The following is a 15053-nucleotide window of genomic DNA, read 5'->3' as shown; positions in this document are numbered from 1 at the left end:
CAGGATGGTCTTCTTTTCTTCAACCCACTAACAAAAAAAAAAAGTTGATACTCTATATTCCATTGACTGTGCCAAACCATCACTTGGAGATGGAAGAGGTATCCTTTCATCTAGGAGGAATTATAAGAATTAAACAGTAGCCAAATATCAGCTTGGTTAGTCAATAATATTGCCCCTGACTTTCTCCTGATGCTCAAATACTGCAAAACTTTGCTGAGGAGATTATTTTCTGCCCTGTTTGTTTGGGGATTTTGGAGCCTTGTTCTTTCACTTGCACACAGTGAATGACCTTGTCTTTGTCCTTCTGTTTTGCAGCAGATAAACTTCACAGCTTTTAATACCTGTTTTAGTGTGGTGTTCAAGCTTTTCTCTTGTGGTATGACTGCTATAAAAAGTGTCTTCCATTTTGAAATATTCTGCTAGATTAAGGTTTTAAAAACAGAAATTCACTTTCTTCTCTTTTTAATATTTTTTGGTATGATTTCCTCACTCCACTCCTCTTCTCTCCACTGAGTCAAGACTCCACTGAATATGTTACTGGTATTTCATCTTGGTTCTCTGAACATCATTACTGAGTGTGATGCAAGTGTGATTATTTTTATTAGTGTCTTGAAGCTCATCAGTGAGCTGCCTGTCTCAGACCTGGAAATGGAGCCATTCCTTATGAAAACCTTTTAGGAGGGAGAGGTGTCAGAGCAGTCATTCCTCCACATTCTAATATCAGAGATGAGAAGCTGTTTGTCTTGCTTGCTCCTGCTTCTAACAGCCCTGCATATTTCAGATAAGTAAGTAATTTAGGACTAGAAATGTTACCTGTTAATTCCATCTGAAGTCAATGAGGTCGACTGAAACTGTATAATCCAGAAACACTGAAAACACAAGAAAAGCACCAGGAAGTTACTGGTGCTTGAAATTTTGTTTTGTTATCCCCTGCAAACAAGCACAAGGCTTGATGATTCAGTGCATCTGCAGTTTCAGAGATATATATTGAAGATTAGAAAGGGAAAACAGCATTATACTGCTATGCAAAGCCTGCATCAGGCAGGAATATATTCTTACACTTTCTGTGGGACATAAAGAGGTAAAAACTAAACAATACCTCATCACCTTGGATGAATTTGATTTGTTCAAACACACGGGTCAATTCAACAATAGGAAGGGCTGTTTGAAGTTCATTATGATAAAGTTCTCCAAAAAAATAAAGAGTTAATAACAATACATTTTATTCACTTCCATCTATGACTCCTCCTAGAAAATCTCGGAATAGCTTATCTAGAGAATGTGACTGGTATTTTGCTTGCTTCTTTCTTCCTTTGCCTTTTAAAAGCAGAGCATGTGGGAGTGTAGGAAGAATACCTTCCAGTTTCCCAGGCATTATTTCCCTCAAGATTATTATGACAATACCCTGGCAGTATTTTTGTATATGTATATATATGCACCTTGAATTGAAAACACCAACAAAACCAAAACTAAAAAGACAATCTAAAACTCCAGGCACTTAAATCTAAGCTAAATCCCCTGCTGGGCCTGTGTTGGGAAGAGAAACAGTGGAGCACTGCTTGGAGGGCAGCGTGGCAGTGAAGTCACCTGGAGCTGTCACATCCACCTGGGCAGGGCTGAGGAGTGGCAGGAGGGGGGAGACCAGAGTAAAACGAGATTCTGCCTGTGTTTCATGCTGGGGGAAGGAGCTGCTGCTAGGAATATTTCCAACATGCTTCTTGCAGAGCTCTGTGCTTTTGAAAGCTCTGAGGAAGCAGCAGCAGCGTTGCTGTACACTTGCTGGTTGTGTTCATGCTGTTCTGTCTAAAGGGCCCATCTGTGTCCTAAAAACCAGGATCTCTGGCTGGCTCTGTCGTGAATCCTTTGGCATGTCCTCCTAGGTGCTTCCCCTGGGAAGTTCAGGATATTCAGAGCATCCAGGAGAGGTCAGTTAATGTTCTATAGGATTTTCTTTCCTTCACTCTGGGTCTGGTCACAGGTATTGGACCACGCTGTGTGTCCTGACCCTTGCTGCCACTGAGTACCAGTCCAGCAGATCTTTTACTAAAAAAAGCTTCTGGCCTCTAAATCACATCTATGGAGATGATGATGATGATGATGATGATTAATGTGGTGCCACCACATGCTCAGGCCCAGGCTGGTAACCCTCAGTGCAGTGTGGGCACAGGACCTGATCTTGACTCCTCCACATCATTTTTAGGGAGAAGTTCCTGGCAGCCACAAGTCCAGGCTGAGGGACTGCAGGGACATGCTTCAGGATAGAGGAGAGGGCCCAATTTGTGACCTCCCCACCCCCTATTTTGGGAGATTAGAGTTATTTGCTCTTTGGCAGTGCTCAACCACTGACTATGAACATGGAAAATTTTCTTTAAAGGTGTTCCCAGACAGAAGAGCTCCATAAGGAGCCTGCAGCTGTGAGTTTTTGCTGTGGTCTGTAGCAGTCCTGGAGCCAGATTACATTAATATGGGTGAATTAGCTGTCTTGGGATCCTGCACAAGGGAGCTGATTGCCTTCCTTAGCTGTGAAAGTCAGAGCCCAGAATAAAAACTTCTGGAAGTGCTGCCCTGAGAAGGAACTATGTACCAGAGAAATGAAAATATTGAGTAGGTGGCTGTTGGGTTGATTGCTAAAAGCTCTGTTTTACAGGCTCAGGTACAAAAGAGCCTTGGCTGTTTGCCTGACCCAAGGGTAGAAATGTGGGGTGAGTTTAGTTAGAGCTAAGCTTTTTCAGCCATATAAGCTATTGCACCTGGCATTAGTGCACTGGCCCATACAGACAAAGAACTGATTCTCATCCTGATTTAAAATTCAGATCAATAAAAATTAAGCCCCTGTAGCAGTCTCCTTTTTTTTTTTTTTCTTTATACTTAGCTCTACTGGAAGGACTTAGAGGATTAATTTCTCATGTGGCTTCCTTCTATTCAGGTGCAGAACCAGTGACTGCATATGTTGAGTTCTCTATCATTTGAAGCTGAAGCATCAGGATTGGAAGTTTTTCTGGAAGCTGTGTGTTGAGATAGTCAGAAACCTTGTGGTTATCATATGGATGATGGGGAAACTGCTGTGTTTCACTGTTACCCATGTGGTTACAAATTTAGGCCAGGCCAAATGGCCAAAATTTGCTTTATTTTGAGCTCTCTCCAAGCTGTAATGAGAAATTATTTTTGTCCTAGCTCCTCTGCTTTGATTTCTGTGGTAGATTTGTAAATCTGCAGGACCAGGAGAATTACTGGCCTTCTGTTCTGACCTCATCCTCAATAAAGTTAATAATTTTTCCCAATCAAAACACTTACATGAACTAAGGTAAGTCATTATTTTTAAAAAATCGAACTAAATTATCCAGTCCTCAATTAAACATTACCTAAAAGGGCAAATCCACTGGTTTAAAACTTGGGAAATGAATAGTCAGTCCAAAATTTTAATATCCTTGTGATTTAACCAGGTTTTTAAAGCTACTTTTTACAAGCCTACTTTCAAGGTTCTATAAAAAAAGCCTCACAACTCCCACCACGAAGTTCTGCTAGACTTACTATCTACTTTCAGTCTTCAAAGCATGCGTGGGTGGTGATTGATGTAGATATATTGCAGAGTGAATATAATTGTCAAAAATGTTAAAGCTCTTCGAATTTTCTGTTTCTATAGAAAAATGAATCCACTACTTTTCCTTGCTGTGAAATGCTGAAGTTGGTATTCAGTTGTCTTGTTTATGGAGACTGAGAATCAACACATGTTTTTTTGTTAAGTTTGGGTCTGATTCCCACACTAAATGTGTTGTGGTTTGTCCAGAACTGGAATAATAGTGCTCCTTGCTGAAAACAAATATGGTTTATTCATATCTTGTTCACATATGTAAGATGATTTATAGGTGCATTACTCACACATCTTTTAAATCTGTATTTTAAATGCAATGTCTAGTGCACATTTAAAATATGTAAGTGTTAATTCTCCAGGAGAAATCTTTACCCAATTTTTTTCCATAGGACTGAAATTTGTTGTCATTATTTTCCCTTACACTAAGTGGTGGAAGTTTTTATTCTCTACAAAGCAGTGGTATATGACACTTCATTTGAGGTGTTGCACCGTTTTGTCACCTACTTAGCTGGATGTTGAGACTTACAGCCCTGTTTGTGTAGGCACCCACAGACACCTCCCAGGAACATGGTCTGTGCCCTGATTACAGTGGAGCAGACAGAACCAGTGCAGAGTGAAGCAGCTTGTCTGGGATCACACAGGAGATCAAGAAGGGAGCTGGGAACAGGAGACAGCCATCCTGCCACGCCAGGCCAGGCTCTGTAACTCCTTGTCATCCATAAAGCTCAGACTTTCCTAAGAATTGAAGAGCACTCTGCTAAGAGCAAAACTTTTTTTAGTAAATCAGGTGGTCTCTGAGAGTGGCAGCTAAGCAGCAATGTTATGATAGTTCATTATTATCAAATTGAAAAAAATCCCTGTTTAAATTACCATTGTTTTAACTGTTTAAATGCTGACCTTGCAGCAGTGACTGTGGCAGCTCAGAGTCTGAAGGGATAATTTTCAGAGTTATCTGCAGAGTGGTCTGGCTGCCAGCTGAGGATTATTTTTCCTGCGAACCATTTTGTGTGCACATAAGAAAATATTGTTTGGGAAAGTTCGGAACAGCACTTCACCAATTTCTCTGTGTATCACAGGAAATATGTCAAAGCACAAAAATAGCTGCCACCAGAGCACTGCACTCATCCCTCCCTATTTGGCTCAGGCTTGTGTGGGAAGTTAAGCACAATAACAACAGGCTCCACCTGTGGGTATCACTGCAGCTCATTTACCTGCAGGGACACTGATGAAATTGGAAGAGCAGCATCTTTTTTGTGCTCTTTGTCTTGACCTGAATGAGTCTGTACAACTAATTTGTGAATTACCACAGCTTCAAAGAGAGAATTTTACTTACCCTGAAGTACACCTTTTTTGAGAAAGGGATTCAAATATATTTTTTTTCTTGAAGCAGTGAATAAATGGAGAGAAACAGTATTTTGGTTTATCAGGTTATAACTGGGTAGAAAATGGAGGATTTTGGTAAACTTTGGATTCTAGAATCTGAATGGAAGTTACAAGACAAACAACTGGCTATGAGGCAATCCTGGAGACTGCAGATACTGGGGAAAAGAAGTAACAAAGGCCATAGACTTTTGGGAACAGAAACCACATAACTGTTAGGTTTGACCTTGTATATTAAGCTGTGGAGGTGAAGGCAAGAGCTAGGCTTCTGAATTTAAAAAGACCCAATTTCCCCAGAATGAGGGAATTGATGGGCATATATAATTGGATGATGCTCCTGCAGGGTCACAGTAAAGGCAGGCAGGTCAGCTTGAAGGTAAGACTGCAGCTGCTAATAGCTGAGCAGAACCTGTTCCTTCTGGAAATAAATATTTAGAGGGGCTGGAATGACTCTGCCTAGTAAAGAAATTATGCATGAGAATTATGAAAGAAAGCAAGGCTTGTGAAGACTTAGGGAGGGTTACATGGAGATTGGTCAGAGACACAAAAGTGACTTAAAAGGGGGAGGAAAAGAGAAAATTTTACATATAGTCCATAAAATCAGTTAAAAAAATAATTTTGTGCTCTGGAAAAGCTGGTCAGGAGAGGTGGTATGTAGATTGGTTACTGAATATTTAAACACTGATGGAAATGTGTTTTTTACAACCATACTTGCTAAGGAGTCTGAAACAAAGGAACAGGGAAATCCTAATTTTTTTTCTCACTTATTTGGAATAGACTGCAAGGATCCTGGGAAAATGATTGTACATTCACATCATGCCATCATCTAAGTACATGGAAAATGTTTTTATAGGATGCTGATGAGTTGCCACCAAACTACAAGGGCTTTACATCACTTCTCCAACAATCTTCAGCACTAACAAGGTACAGTTAAACTTTGGGGTTTCTCTGAAGCTTCTTGTCTCCTTCTCTCTTTACCTTTATGATTTTTTTGTTTCTTGTGTTTCCTCTTTGATTTTGGTGCTTGCTGCAATATGGTGTCATTGGGGGTGCTTCAATTTTAGTTTTGATCAGCAAGTGTGACAATGTCTTCTCCAAAGGAGGGTGTGTCCTCTGTGAATATTGTAGTGTTTTGTTGCTTTACTGCTCCAAACACTGTTTGGAGCTTGTGGAGTGGATTTCATAAGAACCTTAGATGAGATTTTAATGGTCACCAGAACTTGTAGGTTCCTCATGAAATATTTAATGAGGTGATTTATTCTTGAAAGGACGTCTGGATGCCCAACTCCCTCCCCTAATTGGGGATGGGTTATTTCAGGTTGCTCAGGGCCTTGTCAAGTACAGTCCCAAACATCTCCAAGTATGGAGACTCCAGTTTGGGCAGCTCATTTCAGAGTTTCACTAAACTCCTAGAGAAAAGATGTTTTTATTTTCTTTATAATTTATTTTCCTTTTTTTTTTTTTTTTTTTTTGTCCTGTCTTCAAGAAATATCTGACAGTAAATCCTGCTAGTAACTGAAGAAGATGTTTGTGTTTCTGAACATTTTTACAATGAGGAAATGGAGTCCTCCTTGAGGTCACCTGCAATTTTAAGTGTGGAAACACCTAGAAGTCTGGATATGACCAGGCAGTTGTGGCAATGACATCTTCTCCCTGGTTTATTTCCATTTCACAGTATTTGGTATCACTGTTAAATTGTGTAATACCTCAAGAACTTATGTTAGAGAAATACCCAAGAGATGCCAAAACAAGGCAAGGGTAAAATGTGTATGGAAACCTGGCTTTCAGATGCATTTTTACTTCCTCCAATAGTGGCAGCTGAGACATCAGGATTTTATTCTATTTCAAGTCCCTCTTAGGCTTGTCAAATAATCCAGTATTTTCCAGATTTAAAGCATTTCAATTTTAAATCCATCAAAGTCCTTTTGAGTAAGAGGGTGTTTATGTACAATATCCAGTAGACATTGGTACATAATTTCAGTGTGCTCTGAAGAGTAAGTTATTGATTTGGCCAACAAATTATTCATAACTGCATAATTTAGACCTAAGCTCTAAATGCAGAGGGTTTTTTTTCCTTAAAATTGCATTCTAGCTTGCAATTTGTGTCTTGAAACAACTGAAGGATTTTCCCTTTTTCTCACTCTAAAATCCAATTTTTCTTCTGGTCTACTTGTTTATAAGTGAAGCTTGATAAAAATGTGGCATTTGCAGCCAGATTCTGGGGAAGATGTGGGGCATGAGATATGTATTGGGAAAAATCTCCAGAAAGATTGCAGGGAAACACAGGGAAATGTTGGAGGGATCTTTAGGAAGAGAAATAGCATCTGTGGGGGAAATTGTACATATCTGGATGCATTCACTGTGGAATTGACTGCAAAAACAAGAAATTCAGGCAATCACTGTTTTCCTGGTGACAGCCACCATCAGTGCCCTTCTTTCTCAACTTGCTGAAGCAGCAATGCTATTAGCAAAGCTTTTTTATTCATTTATTTTCACCATCATTTTTTTGATCTGTTCTGCTTTTATTCTTAAGAGGAAACAAAGGAGATGGATTTTCAGACTATTCTCTTATAAGTGAGGGATGAGGCTGGAATTAAGGAAATAAACCAGGCAAGAGAGTGTCAGGTTTCTCCTGCTGGTTTTCCTATCTGCTTTCCCCTTGCTTTGCCCAGTAGCACAAGGGAATGTTGTTTTATTGACTCTGGTTTGTAGTATTCATGTGCAGCTTCAAGTTTTCAGTGAGATTCAGCTATTCCCTCAGTGCTCTATAAGCAGAACCTTGAAACTGAATTTCTTGAGTTTGTTCAGTGTGTTTCAACTGGCTGAAATATCCAAACACAGTCCACTTCAAATAGATTTATCCTCTTGTTGGTTAAAGCTGTACAAATCACAAGATGAGTGTACCCAGGCAGGTTCAATGCTTTCTGAACCAGTTTGAAATCAGAAGGTTTGGAGCCAACACTTTGCTCTTTAGCCCTTTTGCAGCCATCCCCAGTCACCTGGTTGACAAAAAATTTTATCCTCGAGTTTGCTGTGGGGGATGAGTCCTTCTCTAGTGCCTGTGACAGGAATCTCCCAGCTTGTAAAATATTGTTTTGCCTTCAGGAGAAGGGAACCTCCAGGTCTAAGGCTGCAGACATCCCCGAAAGGGGACAGGTTCCTCTCTCAAAGCCTTTCTTTGTGCTTTGCCCCATGTGAGGGAGGTTTTACCTGGGGGTAAGCCCCCAATGGTGAGCAGCACTGCCAGCTGGGGTGGGCTCATCCTGCAGAGCTGTTCTGTGAAGCAGCACTGACCTGCACCAGCTCAGGATGTAACCAAATTCTTCCCAAGCCTAACCTCGAAGCCTCCTTGTTAACACAGCAGCAAATACACTCATTGCAATTAAATCTCCTTCTTCTCAACCAAACATATGCTGAGGTTTGTGCTTTATCACTTTGAAATAAGATTTTCCCCAACTTTGCTAATTAGCAGCGTTGCCCAAACAGAAAGAAACATATGGCTCGTGCCATGCTGACTTGAAGCCTTTGGAGTTTCACTGGAGAATAATTAAAGTGATTTTGATTTACTGGAGTGATGAAGTACGAGCCACTCTCATTTGGCCTTATGTCTAGAAGCTCTGAGACAGTAAGGCACCTTAGCAGGAGAGCTGTAATAATTAACAGATTGTTATTATTGAGATAGCTTTGTTGCTGTTAACAATCATTTGTAATTATCAAGAGGCTTTACATAATTCATGCTGAAATCTCACGTTTACCTGGCACTGGAACCTCGTGGTTAGTTCAACTTGGTTTAAACTGAATGCTTGAGAGATTGCAACGTTTCAATTCTACATGAAATCATGTAGCTGGTTATAATGAAAAATCTCTCCTGTCAAATGAAATCCTTCCCTTTCTTTACTGATAACGCCAAGGAACATGCTGTCCAGGGCAGGTTTTGGGAGGAATATATCTATCTCTGTGTTTTCTTTTTGAAAACAGATGTGCATGGAAAGTGCATATTTCTTCACTGAACAACTGAAAAATTTCAATACTAAAATTTTGACTAAAATGTTCAAAACCAGGTCAACATCTTCTCCATAAATCAGACAAGAAGAGATGCTGATAGACATAAAAACTCAGCTTCCTCCTAGGAAAAAATTAAGGCAGAATTTTTACCAGCATGGATAATTCACTCTGTGCTCCTGATGCTCACCATGAACTGGAAATAAGTGAGCTTGTTTGCACATCATTGTAAATTTTACTCCTCAGATGGCTGTTTAACAAAAGGTGTGTCACCTCCTGCAGGTTACTTAATATAAATACAAATTCCTCTGAATAATTTGAAATTAAACTGTATTGTGGGTAGTGGATGTCATAAATACACACTGCTTATAAATATACAGATCTCAGAAAATGCAGAATAAATAACTGATGCCAGAACCTTTGTTCAGAGGCAAAGGGTGTGAAAACCATGAAATAGGAAGAGCTTGAGCTTCTTGATTGATTAAATTAAATTAAATTAAATTTCATAATAGGGTTTTCTAGACTCTGTTTAATGTCAGCTTCCAGAGATGCTCCGAGGTGTCTGCATCTGAATCTGCACAATTTGAAACTAAAGCCAAGCTGAAGCTGAACGAGTGGAAGGATGCCTGGAGCCAGGTGTGTCCATGAGCTCTTGGTCTGGGGGGATGGCTCCTCTTGAAGGCTTCATCCTCCCTGGAACTGCAATTGTTTATTTAAATTGTTTGACTTTTTGTCTCAGGAAGTGCATCTGAATTGTGTCATCTGAGCTACAGAACTTGCTTGATGCTACAAATGGGACTTTAGGAGGCTTTTGAAAGTTTTAAACAACTGAGTCTTTAAACTTGATTTCTCTTAATTAATAGTAGAAAGTTTCTCGGTTTTAGATACTGAAACTTCTAAACTGGTGTAAAAATCTTACCTCATAAGTAAAAAACTGATTTTAGGTCGGTAAATGACTGAAATTCCTGAATATTTCATGTGTCACTCTCAGAGAACAAATGGAAATATGCACTTTGGGAATGTCCTCCCTAATCCAGATGAATGACTTTAAGTAATGTAGAACTGTCCTTACTGTCCGTTTTTCGGTTTTTTTGTTTGTTTGTTTTTTTTTTTTTTTTTTTTTTTTGTTTGTTTTTTTGTTTTTTTTTTTTTTTTTTTGTTTTTTGTTTTTTTTTTGTTTTTTTTTGGTTTTTTTGAGGTACAGGAAATGCACTCATATCCCAGGTTTATCCCAGCAAATTTCTGTGTTGGAAAGAGCTCCTTGTGTTTTTCTTGTCCTAACCTACCATGCACAGATGTCACCTTCCAGCTTTTGACCACACCACAGAGCTCAGGAAAGCAATTTCTTCCCCATCCTTGCTGGCATCCTCAGGAGGCAGGTTCCTTAGGACTCTGGTGTGAGACAGAAATGGAATAGGAATTTTCTGGAGTGGGATGCTTCATGTTTGAGGCAAAGTTAATCTGTTCCTGGAGAATCAAGAAAACTTTCATTTAGTATGGGCAGTTACCATGCAGCTCCCTGCTCTGGTGGAGGGCACGACAGAGACTTTGATGCCTAAGTAATTTATGATTAGTGGAAAACTGTTGTGTTTCATTGCTCACACATGTTCTGCTCAAGAATAAACTGTAAAATTGATCTGAGGCTCATCCCAAGTGTGAATCTTTGTCTCTCTCTCAAAGAGCAAAGCTCTCTTTCAAAAATGTAACGCTGTGTGTGACGCAGGAGTTGCCATGGAAAAATACATTGAGCCAGTCATTCATGATTTATTTATAGCAATTAGAATGCACATCCCAAGATCCAATAGTAACTTTGATTTAAAAAAAAAAAAAAAAAAATCATCCAGACAAAGGATTGAAGCACGTAAATTGTTGGGAACACTTGTGAGTCTGTATGGTTAATACATTATTTAAAAAATTGACTATGTATGTTCCTGGACAGGGCTTTGAAGTGTAAGTGCTGCTGATATTTGCTTCTATATTTCTGCAGCTGATAATGTTATTGCTGTTGTCCTATACTTACCATCTGTTCAGTGCCTATTTAATGGGTATAGTAAATAGCAGTTCAAAGTGAGATTTTTCTTCTAATCATCTCTTTTGGAAAACATTTGTGTAAAAGTGAATGCTTTGGAGAAATCTGCACACCTGTATCTTGCTGGAAACATGGTGCCCAAGATCCTTAGAGCTGCATACACTTGTCTGTGCTGCTTTAACTGCTACAGGCAGTGAATGCCTCCCTCCTGATTGCTTCAAATTGCATTCAGTGAGAAACCTTTTATTTATCCATTTTGAGGAACGTGAACTGTATTTCATTGTTGACTTTTTTTTCGACAGGCAACTGCTATATCGAAAATTCTGATCTCCCACACGTGGGGGGATCTCAACATCCAAAACGGGGGATGCCCCTTCCCTGGAAGTGTTCAAGGCCAGCTTGGATGGGGTCCTGAGCAACTTGGACCAGTGGAAGATGTCCCTGAACCAGGGGTGATCCTTATGGTCCCTTTCAACCAAACCATCCTATGATATCTGCTTTATTTTGGGCCAATTATGAAAATAAAACATCCAAAATCACAAGTTTTCAGGTTAAAATATTTCTATTTTTCTAGTGAGTATGGACTCTTCAGGATTTTCTTTTCTTCTTTTTTTTTTTATTCTCCAGGGACATGTCTTATGGATATTTTGACTCTGTTAGCAGCTAAGGAACTTCTCTGAAGTTTATTGCCCTTGTCCTTTTGTGATTATGTGGCTTGCTGAGTTTCATTTCAATTTGGTAGTTAGTGGGATTGTCAGCTTTCTTTGATGTATGTCTCCCTCAGAGGTTAAATCAATAGTGTTTGAAGCCTATCTTTTGCTTTCCACGAGGGCAATGCTGGAGGAATTGTGATTTTTACAATTTCATATTATGCATTGAAAATGTAATGTTGAGGAACAAAACCTACCTTGACGAAAATCTGAAAGCAACTATTGTGTAGCTGGTTTTACTTGACCTGGAGCTGATATGAGGAGTAAAAAGCCTGAGTTTTCACTGCTGTGGAGCTGGGTAGGACAGAGGCTTTTCTGATTACACTTGAGCCTGTCTCATTCTGCACCATTTCCATGAATCAGTGGCCTCCTGGTGGGAAAGGTTGCCAAACAGCTGCTGGAGCTCCTGGGCTTGTGCTCCTGGGCTTGAACTCAGTCAGGATTCCTGAGAGAGGCTCCTTAGCAGGGCATGTGCCTTCCCCTGCTCCCAGCTGCATCCTGCAGTGGTCCAGCCCCTCCTTCCAGAGGGCTCCACTGCAGCTGTGTAAGGGATGAGGTGTGTAAGGGAATGAGAAGGGTCAGAGCCCTGGGTTGGGTGCCTGGGATTGTCAGAAACCCTTCCAGAGAAGAGAGAACTATGTCAGAACTGTGCTGGCCACACGAGCAGCATGAGCCAGTGGCTTTGAGGATCTGATCTGGGTCACACGATGGACTCAGCTGGGTGAGGATCTCATCCCTCAGCTGCCTCCACATCGTGGATTTGGCAACAGGCTAATAAACAGCTCTCCTGAAGGGGTTTTGGTTTTGCTGGGTCACTTTGTATGCCACAAACTGCACCTCACTTGTGTTGGTGTTTCTCTGGTGTGAGCAAGAATTTTGCAGCCACAGAGATATTTAAAATAATCATGGAGTTCCTCTGGGTGTAGCAATAGAGAGCTGTGTCTGTTGAGAGAACAAAACATCAACAGTGCTGAAGCTGAGTGGAATTTATACCCTACAACCTGTCTGCAAAACCACAGCTCTGAAACTTCACAGAGAAACGAGAGATTGCTTTTCCTGCTTTGCTACTGGGAATTCCAGCTGCAGCTGACTGGAAGCTTCCTTTGCCTGCAGGTTGAAAATGTGGCAAACATTCTCCCATCATTATTAGCACACCTTTCCCCTCCAGTAATGCAGAGAAATGCCTGGGGTTGGGATGACATTTTGAGCTGGGATTCACCTGGTAGACATCTGCACTTCAAACTGACTTGTTGTCGAGGCTTCCTTCAAGGCTGATGGAGAGAAATGGATATATTTAACAAGTGATTTATCTCATACCATGACAGCTATCCCAAATCAGTCAGACATATCGAACCTTAGAAGTTTCTCTTCCTTCCTTGGTGAGAAAGGAGTCTAGAAAAATTACTTTTTCTTTGTTTACACTTTGCTCAGTTAAATCCAAACCTTGCAAGTTGTATTATTTATATAAACAATATTTCAGTCAAAGGAGGCTAACATCTAACAATGGATAAGCTGTTTTCTGTTTGGTTTTTTTTGTGACAAAATTTGCTGGCCACAGATTCTTGCCCTGAGTGAATTGCCCTTAACCTTTCTAGTGATACAGACACATGGACTTGTGAGTATTTGCAAGGATCAACCAGATCACTGCTCAACTGTTTTTTCCTAGACAAAAGTTGACAGGTTTTTGTTTCATTTTTCTGCCCTAGAGTGAACATTTTCCAAGGTGTAGCTGTCAGCTACCTGCTAAAGCTAAAGAAACAAGAAATGTGTTGACCCAGCCATAGCACAGACCTCACTTGCATGCCCAAAGGCTGTGTCTCCAAATCAGCTCTGAGACTATCTGCAATTCCCATCCCTCACATTTTTTTTTAAGCTCTGGCTTTTTAGTTGTTTGGTGGGTTTTTTTTGGTTTGGTTTGGTTTTGGTTTTTTTGGGGGGGGTTTACTTGTTTTTTTTTTTGTTTGGTTGGTTTGGTTGGTTGGTTGGTTTTTGTTGTTTTTTTAAATGTGTGTTTCTAGTCATACATTTTATGTTTAGGTTTAAAACTTCTACCACCAAACATAAATAGCTGGGCTGTGTGTGCCCTCCTGTGAGAGGATGCTCTTGTGCTGGAACAGCTGAGGCACATGGACATTGCAGTGTCACTTTCTAGTCCTGGGGAGAGCACAGCACACTGCTCCAGCCACCATCTCAGAGGTTGTTGTGCTTGGAAAAATGAAGACTTAAATTATGTTCTTACACTGGTGACATCAAGAGAGCTTAGATGTTTACTCAGGTGTAAATGGCAGGTTAAAGTCACCTGCAGCCACATGGAGCTGAGAGACGTGTGATGGAGAGGGACTGTTCATTTCCTGGCTGGATTAGAAAATGCTGGTCAGCACTAGGGAGGTACCTGCCCCAAGGGATGCTCTGGTGTCCAGTGAGTGGTGGCTGAAGAGACTTTCCTTCCCCATGTGACAGCAGCCAGACCTGTGCCCTCTGAATCTCCCCTTAACTCATTTCTTCCTTCCCTGCAAGACTCTCCTCGAGGAGGTGAGACTGATGTAATTCTGCCTGTCCCAAACCAGTTTCTACTGATGGGACCTGGAACAGGAAAGGAGTTTTTGGCAATGAAGCCAAATCTATGCTCAGTAGCGCCCCTCAACGTTTTGTTCCCACCCTGAATGTGTTTGAAAATTACTGGGAAATGAATGGTGAAGGCATTCTACTTTGTGTGGGAGGACTGTGCATGTGAAAAGCAAATGTTAATATTTCATGAAGGGTTCATCTGCTAATGGCAGGAGGGTTTCCAAACCTGAGGCTATCACAGGGGTGCCCGTGTTGATGAGAACTAGCAGATTTATGGTCTTCCTCCCCTCACTGGCTAACAGGGAAGGCAAAAGTCTTGCAAAAGCTGATGTGGGAGGCAGAAATAAAGCTGTTGAGGAGCTGAGCTCATCCACCTTTGTGTCTGCTGGGAGGTCTCTCTAGTGAGCTGTGGCTAAACAGGGATGGGCAGATGCCAACCTCACATCCTCCCTGGGCTGCACATGAACACCCTCCTGCCAGCACCCACGCCAACAGCTTCTATTCAAACAAACAACATGATTCTATCTGTAATTCTGATGTTCCCACAGCACTTAGCAGACAGTCAGGATAGGCCTAATTTGATATGTTCTTGGAAGTATTACAGACCCCAGTATTTACCTCTCCTGGCAGCAATGCAGTGTCTGGGCACCACCACATTCCTGGGCAGCTGCCAGGAGCTTTGGCAGGGTCCAGCTGCCCATTGAGGATTGAGTGATTCATGCCCTCGTGTTGGGAAGTGCTGCTGACTGTGTGCCTGCTGTGTGTCCTGGCT

This window comes from Sturnus vulgaris, chromosome 6, assembly GCF_052056855.1.
Source record: "Sturnus vulgaris isolate bStuVul1 chromosome 6, bStuVul1.hap1, whole genome shotgun sequence".
Taxonomy (NCBI): Eukaryota; Metazoa; Chordata; class Aves; order Passeriformes; family Sturnidae; genus Sturnus; species Sturnus vulgaris.
The sequence above is the reverse complement of the archived record's forward strand: the minus strand, read 5'-3'. Positions refer to the sequence as shown.